This window comes from Scleropages formosus, chromosome 20 (assembly GCF_900964775.1).
Source record: "Scleropages formosus chromosome 20, fSclFor1.1, whole genome shotgun sequence".
Classification (NCBI taxonomy): Eukaryota; Metazoa; Chordata; class Actinopteri; order Osteoglossiformes; family Osteoglossidae; genus Scleropages; species Scleropages formosus.
In genome coordinates, this window is record NC_041825.1 from 19,519,174 (window position 1) to 19,535,808 (window position 16,635).

At 42.6% G+C, this 16,635-nt stretch overlaps 1 protein-coding gene across 5 annotated transcripts in view; it reads left to right on the top strand.

The window, feature by feature from the left end:
• The window catches only part of axin2 (axin 2 (conductin, axil)), an 88,426-nt gene that overhangs the window by 48,821 nt on the left and 22,970 nt on the right, over positions 1 to 16,635 (top strand). For all 5 annotated transcript variants that reach the window (XM_029246695.1, XM_029246697.1, XM_029246698.1 and 2 more), the window contains 3 exons: positions 7,629 to 7,679; positions 8,705 to 8,765; positions 13,716 to 13,799. The gene's annotated coding sequence lies outside the window, so the exon portion shown is untranslated. The remainder of the gene's footprint in view (positions 1 to 7,628; positions 7,680 to 8,704; positions 8,766 to 13,715; positions 13,800 to 16,635) is intronic.

Consider the following 16,635-nt stretch of genomic DNA (forward strand, 5'->3'; position numbering starts at 1 on the left):
CAATTTTTGTCATGTTAAAAACTGACAGGCCTTCGACGAGAGCACAGATCAGGACCAGATGAGCGATGCCGTGTGCGTGCCAATCAGACACGTGTGTTTTATATTCTCCACTGCTCTGTTCAGGTGGAGAGCAGAGGGGAACGACTTTAGGCAGAGGAGATACAAGAATTGGAAGTTTTCTGCAGATGTGTACTTGCGCATTCGGTTGACTTATGTGGGCAATTTACTGAAAAAACATCTTTTCTTGCAACACAGTTTCCGAGATGTGTCACACCCACGCAATAAGTAGCTTATTTTATGTCCAGAGTGGGTTTCTGACCCTTAGTGATTGTGACAGAGATGTGGCAAGCTATGTGATGATTTCTACCACAGATCCGTAGGCCTCTCCTCGTAATCCGGCTGGAGTAGACCTTTTCCATGGCATGGGAGCAGCCTAATTCCCAAAGCAAAGACCTGACAGTCTACCCAGCTCCACCTTCACCTACATTCACAGTCAAAGCGCTCAGGTACCTTATAGGAGGACTATAAGACTGTGATCCTTGTAGCATCAAGGTTTATCTTAGTCCTCTCAGAGTATGAAGCGCTCATATTCTCTGGAGAAGAGAACTGCTCCATCCATTCCACCCTACCTTTCCTCGATGTGTAACACTTCGGAATTCGAACCGCTTCTTGCCAAATATACCGCCTGTGACTGGAGATCAGGCGTCAGAAACTTTGTGAGTGGCGCTGGTTTTTGATGTATCGGGAGTTTGTATCTGACAAGGTTCTGTCGCTTTCAAATTTTCAAGCGCATGTACATTCTTCCTGCTCCTTTATTAGCATACATCAAGCCCTCAACGGCATGACAAAGTTAATTTCAATCCTTAGAGCATTGAAGCTTGCGTCTTTCAACTGGCAGCTGTCAGAAGCATCAGCGTGTGACACACCGTGTGAGGGAGAGTTAAATCGGAGCGCAATTTAAAGGCTATATATAGGTGACATGTTGTCATTTTAGGAGAAAAAAGCCTTCCCTAAGTTGCCGATACGGAGAGTGCTTTATCAGAAACTAAAACTTTTAAAAAGGGGGAAAGATGAAATGTTTTTTTTTTCCCTTTTGGAGCAATAAAGCGAGATCGTTTCTGAACAGACAGACGCATTTTTCGTAGATGCACGTTTTGATCGCCTGTCCATTAAGGAAAACAAACAGCCCCGCCTCACGAGCCCAGTCTTTAGGCGTCCTCAAAGTGTCTCCAGATCGCTTTGTTAGCGTTGAGCGCGCAGACTAAAAGGCGGGGCATCATTTATTCATCTCCCCGTTCAGAGCGCGACTTACACCAATTGCACTCAGCTATGTCAGGTTCAAATCCACCTTGGCAGAGTGAGCTTTCTTGTTAGCAATAGGCGCGGGAGAGGCAGGGGGCAGGGAGCAGGGAGATGGAAGCAGCGGTGGCACTTCTGAAAATGAAAGCAATGCAGTTCACTTGAAAACTTGCAAAGCGCATTTCGGGGGCGTCCTAAATTCCGAGTGTCTGTATTTTAGTCAAATGAACACTGATATTTTTATTTTTGTTGTTTTCTTTTTTTTTTTTTTCTTGGCTTGACGCTTGATCGGTACAACGAGACGGAAAAACAGAAACTGTTTATAAACAAAGTGGTGTTTGACGCAACTGAGGATGAGTTTTAATGGATAGCATGCCGGTCCCTGGCCTACTTCAAAACAGATACCGAGCTAACAGCTACAGGTACTTGGTCAGAATAATCATAGCAGCTGTTGAGGGATGCTCAATCATCCCTCAAGCCTCAAGCTTTAATATTAAGAGTCAGTGTTGATCTCCTTGAAAGACACTGAAGGGACACTATAAAAGAAAGCATTGCATAGCTCTAATAACATATGCGTTGAGAGCACCGGGTCTACCTGCAGCTATTTTCACCGCAGCTGTGGAATGGACTTGTTGAATAAGTAGGTTTTTATCTGTTGCCTTATCTAATGAGCTGATGGAGCTGTATGTAATTAAAGTGTCGTCCAGGTATAGGGCCCCCCCAGCACCCCCTTTGCTCTAAAGCTTATCGCTCTAATGGGCCTAACGTTATAATTAGAATGGGGGATTGCTTCATGGAGGTTCCTTTTTCCTGCCGGCTTTATAAAGCCAACATTTTCAGAATGTCTGCCATGCGATTGGAGGGCAGTTTTGTGTGCGTTTTTTTTTTTTTCATCCGAGGGAGTTTAATAGTTTGTACCAAAGAAGCATCTGTGTTCTGCTCTTCAGTGATTTGTGCAGCTCCAGGCTGTCATTCTGTTTGTCTGCCTATGGCACCTCAGCTTTAATAATAATCTCTTCATACTTATAAAAAAGCAATTCACAAAAGTAACAGAAACGGTTCTTAAGCATCCAATCTAGTATGAAAACCGTAACACTGACATGTACATAAAAGTAGTGCGTTCACAAGAAAAGTGTAGGTTGAAAAGGAGGCCAAACTGACCAGAAGGCTTTACTTCCTTTTTCAACAACAAAATAGAACTGGGTCTGAAAAACCCAGAAACACAATCAGAAAATGATGAAAATACAGATATGTAAGCATACTAGTAAATACAGAGCAAAAAGTTACTGTGCCAAGCAGAAGTGGGTTGAAGCAATGTGTGAAAAGTTTCAAAAACGTGACCAAATCTATCAAAATTCGATGTATCCATTATGCAGATTGGGTGGAAACATTTACAGTGTAAGAAAGACAGTTGACTCAACAACTTCTTTGTAGCGTAAGCTTGTGGTGTAGGCAATAGCAAAAGATGAATTTTCTTGCCAAACGTGTAAAAACAATCGATATACCTTCCATATCTTTGTCAGAAACAAAATCTGGATTGTGACATAACAAACACAATTCAGGTGCGTGGAGACAAAATAGGCGTTTTGTTGACGGTCTTTTGAATAACTGAGTGGACAGAAGGCTTTACTTCTCATGTTAGCATAGCCTGTCATCGCTTTCCCAGCTCACCTACAAAAACAGCTCAAAATGTTAGACGTAAGTATAGAAACGAAGTTAATTGTTGTTCTTCTGCAAGTGAGAACGTTGCTACGGCGGCTTCTCGTCCTGCTTTCATTGAAAAACAAGGAAATTGGTTTTTCTTCCCCTTACATTGTGAGCCTGACACATTAGGTAGGGAGGGAAGAAAAACTGGCAAAGTGGCAGAGGCCTAATCTGCTGCACACTGAGACTGGACAAAAAACTGCACTCTTCAGATCATTTATACTCTCCCTCTTTGAAGTACTTCCCAATCCTTTCATTGTGCCCAGAAAGATTAATTACAGTACGCAAGAACAATCAGTTAAATCCACAACAGCAAAATTATTTTAGGAAGATCAATCATCTTTTCTCTCGCGCTCTCTTTTCCTTAAGAAAATTAACTTCTTACTGAAACGGCAAGGCCTGCGATGAGGGGCTTTCTGACAGGCGTGAGGCTGGGAACGCAGCAAAAGCCATTACTCAAGCACACTCCTTACTATTCACCTCTCCTGGTTTGAGGATGTCGGTGTTCTTTCGGACATTCTTGTACCACCTTGCCAAATTTGTTACACTTTCAACGGCTTTTATGTATTTTTGGGGAAATTCTACTGCCGCATATATTTTTCAAGCACCAGAAATTGGACATAGCAGCATTTTGCATCGTTTGGAATGGAGTTTATTTTAGTTCTATTGTGTTCCACATGGGCTTTTATGTGGTCTAAACTTTTTATATCTTTCATACTCCTTCATACAAGCCTCTCCGTAGGTATCAGTTACACATTTATCCATCCTCATGTTGGCTGTTGGTTGGGCAGACCACATTGTGGGTCCTTCAGCCATTGTGACAATTAATTGTCATTTAATTGTCATAATGGCCAAAAATCAGATTTCAGAAATAGGTCAAGCCACACCACCCTTGTAAACTCTACCTGAACACCCACAACTCTGGCAGTGCTGTTCTTTGGTATTTGCAACATCTGCCTTACCGGATATCGGAGCTAAGAGACAAATTCTTAGGGCTATGAGACCAAAGCTTCGGGACACCATTGCTTCATGTCAAGTCAGGAGTCTCAAGCTCAGTCCACAGTGGATTGCATACGTGCTGAATTTAATTCTGCCTCAATTTCTCATCCAGTTGTTACTTCACACTACTGTACTCATTACTCGTGCTATATTTACTGTACTGTCCTCATAGTATAGTACCCTTTACCATAATCACTGGTTTGGCATGCTAAGATTTGTAAATGTGTTCTACCTTGAAAAAATAACCTTAACTAATAAAATAATTGCAATGATGAACTAGTTTGCAAGAACCAGCTTGGGTCAAGTGACAGACTTACAACCACAGTGGAAAGGAGGCTTTCTGGCAGTTTTGAGCAGACAGTGGGCTTATTAAGCAGTGTTAACTGATGGAGAACATGCAAAAATACATATACTCAGCAGAGCACAGTCATGTCTGTTGTGTCATATCTGGTAATAGGTTCTAGTCAGAATCAATAAATAAAGAGGAACACACACATTCATATAGATATTCCAGCCTAACTGCCATGGAGACAAAACCAGAAGTCCATCCCACCTCAGAGTAAAGACATCAAACAAACTTGCATCTGACGTCTAAGTTTTTCATTTTAGATGCATCCCAGTCCCTAATAAGATCACTGGTAACACACTATAAAAGAGACTATTTTTATTTATGAATACACCAGTTATTCTGCCCAAGCCTGCATAAAATATCTGAGCCATTCCTTTTACTGTCTCAGGTTCCAAATAAAATATTTCCAGAATGCTTAGTTATTCATCAAGTGTTACAATTTCAGTTCTTTTATATAAACATATGTATGCATGTAAATGGAATATTCTAGGAAGTTTCAAAAGATCCATGTTTGGTTGACTCTTGTAAGCTGTGAGGTTTGATAACAAATCTTCATAAAGAGGAAGTCTTTATAAACATTTAGTTCTGAAACCGGTAGAGTTTATTGGGGTTAAAAAGGTGAGAGAATCTCAAGGCTGCTCAGAACTGTGTTTGCCACGCATATGGTTTGCAATGAGCAATGCATAATGTTTTTTCGAAACTAAAAAGCAAAATTCACTGCAAATTTTTATGCAATCAAAAGATCCAGATTAAGGCAGACAAAAACTTATTGACCAGGAAAAGAGGACATTCAGAATGACACACTTGCTAATAAATCACTTTAATTTATAATTAACTGAGTCTTTGTGGTTGTCCTTATTTTTCATTTTTGTTCTTCTTTGGTCAAGAACATGTCATGCAAGCGCTCTGCTATTAACTTGAATTGGATTTTGCCATGAAACTTACTGTGAAGTTTCTCGACTTCTTCATTGATTTAGAGACAAGTGTGACCTGTAACCTTACTGATGCATTCTTCAAGGACATCTTGAAAGGACGTTAACTGGGGTTTGTTCTGCATTTATCTGTGGCAAAGAATTTATGTTAGAAATTTTAATTTTCTGGTTGGAAACAAAAACTGACTTTTGAAGAATACTTTATCAAGGCGGACTTTAAATAACACTCCAAATAATAATTAGCTCTGAGGTCAACAGTGTCTTATCTTGTGAGATAGTGAAGGGTTAACATGCCTGTTCAGTTTTATTTCTGACCAAAACTGTATGGTCTTTTTTTGCAAACAGGTTGCATTTCAGGCAATTATACAGAAGTTTAGTCCATAACTACCCTGTTTAGGAAAAAATATTTCCTCTGAAGGTGTGCACAAAAATATTCCTTTGCTTTTTAGTTACCTGTTTGAAAACTGGTCCACACTCTCAGATTCTGTTGGATTATGTGACTACCTTTTGATCTTCTGTATTGTCAAAACACCCCTTTAAGTGCCGAATTGTGCAAGCACCTGCTGATGTCATCCGCAGCGACACACCTGAGTGTGAACTGACATTACATCACCCCCATTTTCCCAGCACTCTCTGGTGCCGCTGAGCCGGGCCATGGGAAACAAAGATCTACACATTGCCTAAGATGCAGATTGTGTTTCATGCATGTTGCCCGGAAAACAACATGAGACCGGAAGGTCTAGAAAATCAAAGGGGCAAAGCAAAGGATATCATTAGAGGAGTGCCGTCGGGGCACTCACCTTTTCAGCTCACCAGGGTAGAAGATGAAGAGGGAGAAAAAAATCTACCTTCATCCGACAGGTGGACAGCAGCAACCTGCAGGGTGGGCCACATAAATGTGCTTTCTAATCTACAGAAAATAAATTTATTTTAACCTACAAAGTGGAGGAGAGACATTTCCCAACAGTTTTGGAGTACCCTTAGCAGCAAAGCTCAGCCTCACAGATGACAAGTCAGAGGCAATGAGTAACAAGGTTACTTCACAGTTCCAGGGGAACACCAGAAAACACACACACACACACTGGCTGAAACCACTTGTCCCAAGTGGGGTCATGGCAAACTGGAGCCTAACCTGGCAATGCAAGGCTCAAGGCTGGAGGAGAAGGGAACACACCCAGGACATCAGTCTGTCACAAGGCACCCCAAGCAGGACTTGAACCTCAGGCCCAGCAGAGACCAGGACCCAGCCAAACCCGCTGCACCACCACGTTCCCCCACCAGAAAACAGAAAAACAAAAAGTGCTTCTAGTACTAAAAAGTACTAGCAAAGTACTGCTAAATGCTCATCTGTTTCATTGCACAGTTTAGTGTAACCTCCTGAATTAACTTGAAGGTTATTGAAGACAGTACTCTCTGCGGGCTTTAACCTGGCCATATACCATATGCATTACATCCCAAATCCTGTTGATAAATTCACCTTAGCAATTTATTCTATAGCAAGCTACTGAGTCCGCAGAAAGTTAAACCAATTTGTACCTGAAAAACTGAGATGAATTCTCAGATGTTCTAAAAAAATTGCTCCACTGTTTTTAACATTCATATGGAGTGCAAAACTGGCAGGCTGGGACTATACAATAAATGGGATTTCGGTTGCGCGTAGATAAGCGAGGTATTATTTCACGATTTTGAGATTAAACGCATCACTCTTTATCCAGAATGAGAGCTGCTACACAGAATTTCTCTCATCAGAATTTGTGTCAAGTCAACACAGGTGTTTCAGTACACGGATGTTGTGTATTACAGAATGTCAGGTCTTGCTTTTGATTTTAATTTCTATAATACCCAAATAACAGATGCACAGAGTTGAGCCCTGGTTGCTATGTGTCCTGTGTTTCAGGAGTGCACATGGACAGCACATAGTGATGTGTGTTGGACAGGTGGATCGAAGGAGAATAGTCGTGCGGGGTGAGGGGCTACGGATGGACAGCTGGCTGTGGCCTGGCACGGTCCGCTCACCTGCAGATCCACACGTTCAGCCAGCTCCCCACAAGAGCAGAATTTGAACTGGGCCTCTACACTGAAAGACCTCCCTGTGCATTAATTTCAAATTTATACAAGCAATTTTGACATCACGTTGACATGGAGGGTTTTCATTGCAACCCCCCACACAACCCAAGTACCAGAGTAGTACACAGCCTTACTTGTGATTTCAGAGTTGCACCTTGATGTTGACATCGTGAGGCCCCCCGCCTCAGCCTGCAGACCCTTGGTTCTTCACATTGACAAGAAATTGGAAATGTGTTTGTTTGCAATTATGTATAATTTGGTGTGTTTGTTGGCTGCAGGTCAAGCCCAACCAAGATGGAGCAGCCAAGCTGAGAGGCCAGGAATAGAAGGTAAGCACTTGCTCACCCGCACAGAGACTGAGTATTGGAGGGATGGGAGGGGACTGTTGGGGATGTTCAGCTTACTGAACCTGAGCTGAGAGTGGCAGAATCCATCAGGCATGTTGGGGGGCTTTTCCAATGGAGGGGCAATACAGGAATCTTGAAAAAACCACCAATGTGTACAAGATAGAGGAGGTTTCAGGCGCCCGAGTTTGTTGTTCTGGGGATTAAACTCCCCTGTAAATGGCCTGGCACGGCTCTCTCTACAAAGTCCTCTACAGGCAGACCCATTCTCCCCCCAACCCTACCCTGACACAAATATCAGTTTTCTGCAGGGAATCCAGCCCCGGACTCTCTGCAGCCTCTTAAATAAGTAAATGTTCTGCTACTTTTTTCATAGGCTGCTTTACTTGCATGACTAAAAGATGAGAGGCGAGTAACATTCAGATATTCTGCTTGCCTGTCGTGTGGTCTGCTCTAAGGTCTGAATGCATTCATTGAGAAACTTTTGCATCAGAAGAACACAAGAATAAAATTCAAGTATTTTATAAATCCAGGCAAGCAATGTGTGTGCAGCTGGCCACGCGGACTGCTGACATGACGCCCGCCCCTAGACCATAGCTGCGAGCAAACGGCTGCTTTGTGTGAATGATCTCTGGTTTCTCACGTGTGAAACCTGCTCTTTTGATCTCCCGTCATTTTGTTATGCAAACAAACAATCAGATGTTGTTACCCATGTGTTGGTTTAGCTGTTTGTATAATGGCTTGCTCAGTCATTCAGTGGAAGTGGGAGGAAGTAAAAAAACGATGCAATGAAAGATGGATAGAGTGAACCAGCCATACCACCGACCCGAGTTTGGTCTAACTGTCAAAGTTATCGCATGAAGTCATAGATCACAGAAGAAAGAAAGACACTAAGGTCACTTAATACTCCTCACATTGTTTCTATGTTTTTTACTATTGTTTACTTTTTCACTTGGCAGTATGGTTTCTGATCTGCTGTTCCTTTACCCTTCTTGGCCCCACTCCCTCAGGTGACCTGGTCTGCACCTGGACCACATGGAAGGATGGTAAACTCCTAAACAACAGACATGTGTAAGGATGGGGAGGGGTTTTGTGACCCATCCATCTTCAACACTTGTTTCTGTGCAAGCTCATGCACAGCAACACCCCATTCAATCACTGTTTGCATGGCTGTTTTCTGTGTGTGTGTGTGTGTGTGTGTGTGTATTCAGGAATGCCTGTATTTTCAGGGGCTTTTATGTTTTTTGCTGAAATAAATGAACTTTTATTTTCCATGTCAAAATTCAAATTTATGTGAGGCTGCATCACACATATTTTGCGTCTCTGTATGGCAATAACTGATGTTAAACATCGAAAGGGTGCTAAACAAAATGTAGAAGAGGAAGGATTAATATGAACCTGCTGATTTTATGATGGTCTGAAGGCCACAACACATCTTAATAGGTCAGGGTTTCGTGCATAAATGAATATTTTCACACCACGCAAATTTAAACTTTAAAATTTGACAATTTCCCTACCAGAAAGTTTTGAACTTTTATCTGGAACATCAAACGGGTCTTGTCTAAGTGGAATCCACGTGGTGGCCACTTGCCATTTGAAATGGGCACTCTTTATCAGCGGTAACCAGATAACTGCACTTAGCAAGAAAGCTTTGCCTCCCAGCTGCAGACCTTAAGTGTTTTAGCTAAAGGGACATAATAATGGTTATTCGTTTGCAGTGACATTGTGGTTCAGATTCCATTCACTGTCAGAATGCTACCAACTGTGATAACTCTTGTACATTCTGAACCCAAATTTGGCCAAAGCCTGTCTACTTATGAATATTCATTAGTAAAGCAGGAGAACAAAACTCTGTGAGCAGCAATGAGAAGAACGAAAGAAGACGGAGTCCAGGGATTCTGTAGTATGCAGTGATTTCTGTTTGGGTTCCCTCATGTCCTGCTTGTTCTTTTTTCCCGGGGTGTTTGCAGGCAGAACATCCCGAGTGCACCATACAGTTGTAGTTCACAGAGTGCTGTAGAAATGGAGGGCAGTGGGTTCCAAAAACTGTTGTGTTTACCTATGAAGAGCAACCCTACCAGTTATCAGAGGTAAACATTCATAGATAGATGATTAGTTTGCATGTTCTCCCCGTGTCTGCGTGGGTTTCCTCCCACACTCCAAAGACATGCTGGTCAGGTTCCCCTATAGTGTGTGAGTGAGAGAGAGAGTGTGTTCCACTGATGTATGGATGAGTGACTCATTGTAAGTAGTGTATCTAGCAGTGTAAGTCACCACGGTAAATAAGGTGTGTGGGCTGATAACACTACATAGAGTTCGTTGGAAGTCGCTTCGGAGAAAAGCGTCTGCTAAATAAATAAATGTAAATGTATACATAGATGATTATAGACTTTTTCCACAGCCCTCAGCTTTTTCCTTATTCCTCCAGTTATTCTGACACAAAGGGAAACATAACCAAGAAGATCACCTACAAAAAAACAAGTCAGATGTCATTTAAATCAGAAAATGTATTTATTATTATTGTGCTGCAGATGGAAAATGCCTTTTGATCTAAGTGAGCAGCAGAAGGTTTGCCAAGGCAGACTTTGAGGCTGCGGGACCATGGCAAAGTTAAATGGCTGAGAATCCCTATCGATTGGCTTCATCCCAAACACCTGCTTTTTAAGCTCAGAAGAGGCACGATGGGGATTTGGATTAAAATTTTCTGTTGGAGAACATGCGATGTTTTAGATGAAGCTACTGAAGCAAGACTATCTTCCATTTCTATACACGGGGGTGCATGGAAGTGCATGAAAGAGGTGATCTGTGAGCCCATGCAAAGGTCCATGTAGTTCACTGGGTAAAAGCAATACTAGAGCTCAACTTATAATATCCCTCACTAACAAGCTAACGAATGCCAGAATTTTTAAGGTGTAACGGTTTTAAAGTCAATCTGACATACAGTATGTTCCATAGGCATGTTTTCTTTTGTGAACTGGAGGTAACACACACCAAGAGGAGGCATGCAAAATAGAACAGGCTGAACAAATATTCAGCCAATCTGAGCGTGAAAATTTGAAATTGCAACAGCTTCTGACCATCGTAATTTTCAGGTTAGAAGCAAAATAACCCTCCCCATCAGCGTTAAAATTAGCCTTATTTTTGCATTATGACCCCGTAGCATTTTTTTTAGCATTATGACCTTTTTGCCAGAACATCTTTTCAAAGACTTTTTGAGGGGTGTGTTATTTCCACCGCTGCCAGCGAGCTGCAAGGCCTGCACTTCAAAGTTTGCATTAGGTGTAAGCGGGAGGTAAAGGTCACAGGAGGAAATTTGCCACTGTCTTTCCATTGCTTTCATGCTGGTCGAGGGGCTGATCGCTGATCAGCTGACTCATTTGCATTTTAAAACAAATTCCTGGCGAGCAGCGTGTTTGCTCACACTCAAATTTTATGGCACCACAGATGACGCTTTTTTTCCCCTTCCTTCTTTCTTTCTCTATCTGGAAAATAAAGCTTTTTAGAAAAATGACAGATCCATAAAGACAAATTAGTCTATTCAGTCCTGTAACTGTGCACTGAGTAGTAATTGTAAACATCATTTGACAAGCCGTTAAAATTCTGGCACGGGAAGGTAGGTAATGTACATTCCCATATAGACATTTACACAAACAAATTACGATAAATAAATAAAGGCATCAGAGATGCTTTTTTATTTTCCCATGACGAACCAGAGAAAGTCCCTGTCTGTTTTCAACATATACTGTATATGGACCAATAAAACTATAAGACATTATATATTCATTTAGCGGATGCTTTTCACCACAGTGACTGACAATGTATGGTTTGTATACTAAGCTTCTTACAGTCGTGTATTTTCTACTGGAGGAATTCAGGGTAAATACTTTCCAGAAGGGCACTAAAGCAGGAGGAGGGATTTGAACAAACATCCTTAAACTAACCCTAGGCTACAGCGCTAAGCCTTACACCACCTGCTGCTCAGCCCACGACCGAAAGACATAATGATCAAAATAATAACAACCTTCGTACAAACCACCCGTGTTCACGTTACGTTCAGTACATACTTTTAATATCGAAATATGAAAAGATCGAGCTCTGCCAGCACAAAGTTATAAGGGTGCTTCAGTTATATCCCTGCTGACAAGCGCCATGGAAGGTGTGGGAGGGCAAACACGTAGGTGATTAAGCCTTTTCTTCTGTATATTTACACATTTCCACACCGCCGGCATCCGGATATTGACACTTCACCAGTCGTTTTCTTTCAATACAGGTGTATGTACCTGTTATTAACGAACTCCAGCAAATCCAGTTAGAAAATACCTATTTCTTCACTAACCTGTTGAGTATTTCTTAACTTGGAGACCTCCGAAACGCACAAGTGCGAAGAGCAAAGCCTTCGAACGGTTCGAACATGATATCCATTTGCTGGCCAGTCTAAATGAGCTTTATGTCATTTCTTCTTCCCAGCCAGTCGGCCTGTCTCATCCACACTTCGTATGATTTTACTCTCAATCCAAGGGAATGTATTCCCAGTGTTCCCCTTCTCTCTGGTGAAAGTCCACAGAAAAGTGCATAGTCAGCCCTGGCTTTGTTTCCACATACTTCTGTCTTTCTATCTCTGTGCGAAGCTTTCTGAAGTTCATCCCCTGCACTGCTGCACAACAGTCGAGTATCAGCGAGAGAGACTCAACACCAGCACACCGACAGCTGTTTAGACAGAGGTCAGGAGCCAAGCCACAGCGTCCCATTCAAAGGTCCCAAAGGTTTACCTCAAACAGACTCACTTGGGCTAAGGTAGCAGTGTATCGGGGAGCAGGAATTGGCTACAGATCCATGCATGTTTAAGTGTGTGAAATGTGTAAGATGCACGTTGTAAATTCACATCCCAGATTGTACCAGCAAGGTACTGTACCAAGCTTAAACTGCTCCTGTAAAAATCGGCAAATAAGTTGCTTTGGACAAAAGCATTAGATATGGATCAGATGATATGGTACGGAATAATAATAATAATAGGTATTATTATTATTATCATAATACCTTAATTTAATTATATTCACACAATGAAAAGGGTAATTAATTACAGGCATCACTACCAGGACTGAGGAAGGTCCAACACTGGAAAGAGGAGGGTGCACGGTATTTAACAGTAAACTGCAGAGCACACAGTACATTTGAATTCCTCAGAAATTTGTGGCACACAGCAGAAAAATGCTGTCACAGATGCATCTGCAGAGCACACCGTTCGCAGCAACATATCTGAATTTTTACCCACTTGTTTTAAGAGAGGTAAACAGAGGGGATTTGTGGCTTCTCAGATTTAGCTCTTGGGTTCGCCCAGACCACCAGCTGCCCACGTGTTGGCGTCCACTGGCCACTGGCATCATGCAACTGCCTCCTACACATTAGACTCATTATAATGTTGGCATCAAACAAAACCCCTTTAATTACATTTGATTATAGCTTCACATTCAGCAAACCTATGTCTATCTGCTTAAAAAAATTGCTACGTCAGTCATGGAAGGTCTTTGGACTTATGTAACAGTGACATTAATGTTTTTTTGCTAATATTCATTGATTACAATGTTTGATCTCTTTGCACTTGGTTGCGATGCGTCTGGAAGGTACCACGGAGGGATGAACGGAATACCTGAGCGTAACTGATTTTTGTGTGAGGATGTCATCACGTTAACGCATGGCTTGACCAAGAGAGCCATCACAAAGTACACTTTATAAATCAGCTGTGCTTTTTATGAACTTTTAAGCCACATCCTGGGAGAGGTTTATTGTTTTTTTTTGTCTGCGAGTGCGTGTGCTTTTCGTGGCCATCGTTTAAATAACCCGTTCACTGAGGGGTCCTGAACGCGCTTCATTTTCTTCCGCTGTGTTTTCTTTTCATTTAAATGTACTTATGGCCTCATCCAACACCTGAGCTACAGCCCACCTTGCGGGAAGCCCGCAGATCAGTGCTGCTGCGCTGGGAGACGTTCGATCGATTGCTTCAGTTCCTCTGTCTTGTTGCAGCGTGGGAGTTCTGCCAGGATTGCTTCAGCCCCGGATGAAAGAGGACCACACGGCTCGACGGGGCACTCGTCCCAGTCCTGCCCGGTAAGGCTGCACTCTCATCAGCGTGCATCTCCATTCACTGTTCTGCTCCTTAACCTTCTCCTCAATCTACCGGTAGAGGTGCCGGGCCGGCCTCATCTGTTACTGGTGTCCGCACTGGAACAAACTGGCTCCCGCACATGAGCCACGAAGGGAAACTACGTGACAGCTCACGATATTGTCGTAAGCACAGATGCTGCCGCCACTGCAATGCAGGTTCAGGCCATTTACACCATAAATAAATGAGCTGCAAAGGATGAAATTAAGAGCAATTGTCTGTTTCCTTTTAATCAAATATTTATAAGCGCAGTCATGGACCCAATTTCCGTGTGTATACAACGTCTGTAACTATCACATCTGGCATTGAGGTTCTAGTCTATATGTTTTGGGGTGAAATTTCCCAGTTGCAATTTTTTTGATGGTCCAGGGCTCATGAGTTAACTCTTCATACTTATTTTTTTCCACCGCTGTTTTTTCCTACGTCGGTTGTTCAGTTCCATCTCGGTGTTTCGCCAGGCCTACAAGGAGGTTACCTTGACCAATGACAATGGACAACACTAGTTGAGAGGACATGTCCTAAACTTGTGAGTCTGTCTGAGCTCAGCCTGACAAAAGGCATAATTCTGAAATCTCGGTTCATCTGTGAGCACACAGAGCCCCGACGGTCGCTTCCCGCCCCACAGTCGGGTTTAATTATTTCACACCCAGGCTCAGGGTTCGATTTGTTCAGCGCAGATCTGAACCGTGGCAGTAATCTGGGGGATCCTTTCGGGGGGCAGTAATAAATATTGAAAGGAAAAAAAAATGTTCAGATCTGTTTTCATCGCCCCCACCAAAAAGGCAATGAAAGCCACATTATAAGACTTCATTAGCACAGATGTGAAGGGTTTGTGGCCAAAGGGATTAGCATCCACATTAGACATTGTTTCTGTACATTGTTAAACTTTAAAGTCACCGCAAAACGGGATTAAAAAGTGAGCGAGAGAGAGAGAAAAAGAGAGAGAGAGTAAAGTAATAAATAATCTCCAGTGCTGGCACCCACCCCCCAACGCCCAGCCCCCAAAGCGAAAATAACTTTAATCAGAACATGGGGATGTTGCAGTGCTGATATTTTTACCCATCGCCCACTTCCATACTTATTTAGAGACTATTTCAAGTTGAAATTAAAGTTTATTTTCTCAAATTGGCCCTTTTAACTAGATCCTCTTAACAGCCCATAACAAGCCGATGAATGGTAGCCTTTTCTAACTTTAAGGGTGTTATGTACCATGTCCAACTTCAAAGCCCGTCTTAACTCCACACTTTAATTGTATCTTCGCCTGCTGCCTGCATGGCATCTGATTCTGCTGACAACTGCACTCCTTCTCTTCTCTCCCTCCGTCTGTCCCCCACCCCCTCCCCAAATCCCACCCCCAGCCGCCTCCTGTCACCAGCAGCGCCAGCGCCCTCCTTGTCATCATGTCTTTCCCTCGCTCTGCTCTCACTTTCCTCACTTCTACAGAGCTGCTTCATGGTCGCCCCATTTATTTCAGCCACATAAGCAATTATTTCCTTAAAACAGTGAGCTGCGCATAAGTCACAAGTCATTAAAAAGCAGGTAAACACTGCAGTTGCTCGCTGCGCCCTCCTCTCCCAGCGCCTCTTCCTCTGGGTCTCTTTGGGAAAAAGTGGACATTGACGCTCCTCTCTGCATGGGCCTCCTCAACAATCGTCATAAGCCTCCCCCCTCCGCTTCGTTTTCTATTGTCCTTCAAAAATTCTTCAGTCTGCCTTCAGATGAAGGGATAATCACTTGAAAGCGCACGGCTAAGAGTTTAACGCCGCGCTGAAAGGACAAGTGGACAATGCGATAATTGAGAGCAGTAACTGATCACAGGGCCCGTTCAAAGGGTGCGGACACACTTTCAGATGCACTTAATTTTATTGCTCTTTCCAGGGCTCGCCCATGCAGAAACGGTCAGCGAAGCCAGAACCGCTCCTGACGTGACTGCCTATTTAATCCCAGCTCCCTCTCCATTATGGATTTACATCCCGTAGTGGCTTTACCTCACTTATGCGGAAGGAAGAACCGAAAAGGCTCGTTGCAGCTTGAACGTATTTGAACGCACGGCGCCGCTCGAAAGTACGTGAACCCCTCGCGTCCCTTAGTGTCACCACAAAACCGTTGCTTGATGAGAATCAGTCTTCCTCATGTGACATAACAGATGTGTAGTGACCAATTCCATGTGTTGCTTTAGAGAAAAATCATGTGCGTAAGTAGAAAGTAGTGCGGGCGCAAAAATTAGTAAAATCCCAAGTTGCATCGGTGAAACCAAGTAGGGCAGTAGAATCGGGTGTGTAGATCACAATTATGTATTCATCGTATAAGTTTATGATTTAATTTTCTAAATTTGTTTAAATAGTTTATACGAAAACAATGAACATCCCTGTAGGGTTCACATAATTTCAAGTAGCACTGTATGCCCCTATACTGGCTATTACAGGTCCTGATCCAATTCATACACATTAGAGATAGCTTTATTGATCTTTCAGGCTGGGTTTAATCTAAAAAAAAATGTCCTGTTGCTTTTCAAAAGTGGAAATAAACAGCAGCTGCTTCTATTAGTAATTGCACACAGTGCCCTGTCAACCTATTTTATTGTGCTTTAGCGCATAGCCAGATCTCAGCATCTCCTCCTGGATTGTTCTTTTTAAACACATATTTTCCTGCGAGGCAGCAAAAGAGCCATGAGTGTGTTATAAAAAGGAACCTGTCAACCATCCTCTGGCCATTTAGATTTTTAAAGCACACTCACCATACCTATGTAATGAGCTTGACAATACTCAAGCTCCTGGGTCA